Below are 3,796 nucleotides of genomic sequence, written 5' to 3'. Positions count from 1 at the left end.
GTAGCCCAGGGAGCGAGGAGGGAAGGGGCTGGAAGGGCAGTGCTGCAGGGTAAGGGGTGGCAAGAGTTAGGGGACTGCCCAGGGGTGTCTGTGTGGGGACTGACCTTTCCCCAGGCTCCAGGGTGTTGACCATCAGCTCTGAGTCATCCAGGTGGGGACATTCTCCTTTCTCCGGCCAGCCAATTCTAGTTGGGTCAGGCAGAAAGTGGGCTAGACTGTGGGTTGAGTCAAGGTCTGCCCAGCTGGTGGCAGACCCTAATGTACTGAGCCAGCTGTGAGAGGCCGCTATGCCATCACTGCTGCCATCAAGGCCCAGCTGTCCCCTGGCTGGGTGGCCTCCCCTCAGCTGCTCGGCATCCTCTGGCATTTGCAGCTGCCTGGGTGGCAGAACAGCTCTGCGGCCGTGCCCCAGCGGAACCTGCACTGGCCTCCCAGGAAGCAAGGACTGCCAGGTGACCCCCAGGGAAGGGCCCTCCTTGCCTCGGCCATTCCTGGGTGGGGGTGTCTGGAGCTTATTGGGAATTCTCCAGAAGAGGCTAAATCTTAGGACCAGTAACAGACCTCGTCCCCACCAACTCGGGTAAAAGTAAGGTGGCGACCCTGCCCTAGGAAGGCAGCTGGCCCTCGCCGCCCACCTCTGACCTCGTGTCGAGGCACCTGCCCATTCAGTTTACCTGGAGACAAGTAAAGCCCAGCTCTAGGCTGCTGTGGGGATCACATGAGGTGACACACATGGAGTGTTAGGAGGTTTGGCGCTATCGTCCCCATGTGACACGTCCCCATGCTTCCTCCCCATGATGCGTGCGGCTGTGCTGGTGGTCATTTTCTTTTACGGAGGAAATCAGAGGGGCAGAGAGGTTAGGGGCTCCACAATGACACTTGGCTAAGTGAGCATCTGAGCTGAGACCCCAACTCTCAGTAGGGTCCGGGTCCAGGTGTGAGTCATGACCTGCCTGCCATCTCACCTGGGGTTTCCATGTTGTCCCTCAGCCATACCTGCCTGGATGGGACCCAAGATCGCAGCATGCTGGCTGTGTCTTCTGCCCTCTGGGCTACTTCGCAGACAGAGGCCTCCAGCCCTGCCCCACAGGTAGGTGAGAGGGGGCCGGTGACCCTTACGACATGGGAAAGAATGAACACAGGGTGGGCAAGGAGGGTGCAGGGCCATAGTGCTTGCATTGGCCTACACGGCCCCCCAGGAGTCTAGGTGGCTCTGAGGGATAGGGTCCAGCTACCCCTGGGCCCCCAACATGCACCCACAGGACTGTGGGGAGCATGAAGTGAGACAGTGGGGAGGAGGGGAGGCTGCAGGGCGGCGAGGAGCGTGGGCGTCAGATGGCGGTCCAAGTACCAGTTCTCTCCTGCCGGCTCCTGCTAAGGACTCTGAATCTTAGTGTGCAGGATCTGCTCACGTTTGGTTAACTTTGTCCCCAAGTGGTTCATGTTTTTGCATGCTATTGTGAATGGAATTATATTTTTTATTTCAATTTTGAATTGTTTGTAGCTAGTATCGATTTTTTTCAGTTTGTTTTTTATTGCGGTAAAATACACATGACATAAAATGTATCATCTTAACCACGGTTTAGCAACACTAAATACATTCGTACCATTGTAGCCATCACCGCCATCATCTCCACAGCCCCTGTGTCACTGAGCATAATGTCCTCCAGGTTCATCCGTGTTGAAGCAGGTGTCAGAACTTCCTTCCTTACGTAGACTGAGTGATACTGCTTCGTATGTATAGACCGCCTTTGTTTATGAATTCATCCATCAGTGGACACTTGGGGTACTTCCACCTCTTAGCCTTTGTGAGTCATGCTGTTATGAACATGGTGTCCACATATCTCTTCAAGGCCCTGGCTGGTATTGACTTTTTCGGTTGACCTTATATCCTTCGACCGATCTTGACCTGCTTTGTTTATTTATTATAGTGGCTCTGTGTGTGTGTGTGTGTGTGTGTGTGTGTGTGTGTGTGTGTGTGTGTGTATGTGTGTGTGTTTCTTAGGATTTTTCTCTTCATATAAAAGTATTATCTATGAATAAAGACTTCTTGATGTCTATCTTTTCAATCCATACACCTTTATTACTTTTTCTTGCTTTACTGTGTATGAACTCTAATATCATTTTGCATAGAGTCGGACAGCCTTTATTCTCAGTCTGAGGGGAAAGCATTCAGTCGTTTACCATTATGTACTATGTTAGTGCTAGTTTTTTACAGATGTTTTTAATCAGGTTGAAGAAGTTCTCTTCTATCTCTACTTTGCCGAGAGCTGTTATCAGGGATAGATATTTAATTTTGTCCTGCTTTTTTTCTGCATTGATTGAGAGGAGTATATTGTTTTTCTCCTTTATTGTGATACGATGATGCATATCATTGTTTTTTGAATGTTAAACCAACCTTGTATTCCTGAGCTAAACCCCATTGGTTGTGACAGTTTATCCTTTCTATATATCATTGAATTTGATCTGCTAATATTTTTGTAAGGATTCTTGTATCTATGTTCATGAGAGATATTAGTCTGTAGTTTTTTCCCTGGTCTCTTTGTTTGGTTTTGATATCGGAGTATAACTGCTCTCACAAAATTAGCTGCATGACAGTCCCCACTCCTCTGTTTCATGAAAGAGTTTACGTAGACTAGAAATGAGTTTTTTCTTAAGTGTCATGTAGAACTCTGTAAAGCCTTAGGTCCTAGCATTTTCTTGGCAGGAAGGTCTTTAATTAAAAATTCATTTTCTGTAATAAATTTAAGATCGTTCAGATTTTTTCGTTCTCTTGTGAGGTTTAGGTAATTTACGTCTTTCAAGGAGTGTCTATTTCATTTAAGTTGTAGCATTTATTGTCACAGAGTTGATCATATTCTTCCCTTACTATGCTTTAATGTCTCATCTGGAGTGATATCTCTTTTTTATTCCTGATATTGGTACTTTGTGTTCTTTCTTTTTCTCTTCATCAGTTTTATTTATCTTTTCAAAGAACTAGTTTTGGTTTTTAATTGATTTTCCTTATTTTTCTATTTCATTAATTCCTGCTATTTTTATATCCTTCCTTCGACTTGCTTTGGTTTTAATGTGATCTTTTTCTAAATTCCTAAGGCGGAAACAGATCACTGATTTTGCACTTTTCTCTTTTACAAACACAGGCATTCAAGCCTATAAATTTGGATCTGTGCACCACTTTAGCTATATCCCACTAATTCTATGATGCTGAGTTTTCAGTATCATTCAAGTTGAAAGGTTTTCTAATTTCCTTTGTGATATTTTTTAACCAATGGTTTGTTTAGAAGTCAGTAGTTTAATTTCCAAACATTTAGGGGCTTTTCTAGATGTCTTACTGATTTCTATTTTAACCACTGCAGTCAGAAAACATATTCTCTGCTCAGGTAAGGGAGCCAGATCCAGGAGGTGCCGAGATCCAATAGTGAGGTGCGGGTGGGGTGGGGTGTGGGCAGTGAGAGCCGTCCAAGCAGAGGAGGCAGCTTTGGGGGGAGCCAGAGAGCAAAACCTTTGCTTCCGTGACCTTTGTCTTGGCAGTGGTACCTCCCCAGGGCCAGGGGTGGAGTCCAGCCACATCCTGGGTGGTCCAGACCCCCTCAGAGGCCAGCTCTGGTTCAGGGCTCCTAGCTCCCCCACTCGCAGCCTATAGGCTCCTCCCAAAACTAAGCCCAGGTGGACCCCACCATGAGACTTCCCATCACAGGCCACTTCTGTCCAGATGGTTCTTCCACTGTGCCATGACCGGCCAGGAGCTCGGAAGACAAGAGAGTGACGCCCCACCCCAAAACCAGCTTCCACTGGG

The sequence above is a fragment of the Pteropus vampyrus genome, unplaced genomic scaffold (genome assembly GCF_000151845.1).
Source record: "Pteropus vampyrus isolate Shadow unplaced genomic scaffold, Pvam_2.0 Scaffold272, whole genome shotgun sequence".
Classification (NCBI taxonomy): domain Eukaryota; kingdom Metazoa; phylum Chordata; class Mammalia; order Chiroptera; family Pteropodidae; genus Pteropus; species Pteropus vampyrus.
The sequence above is the reverse complement of the archived record's forward strand: the minus strand, read 5'-3'. Positions refer to the sequence as shown.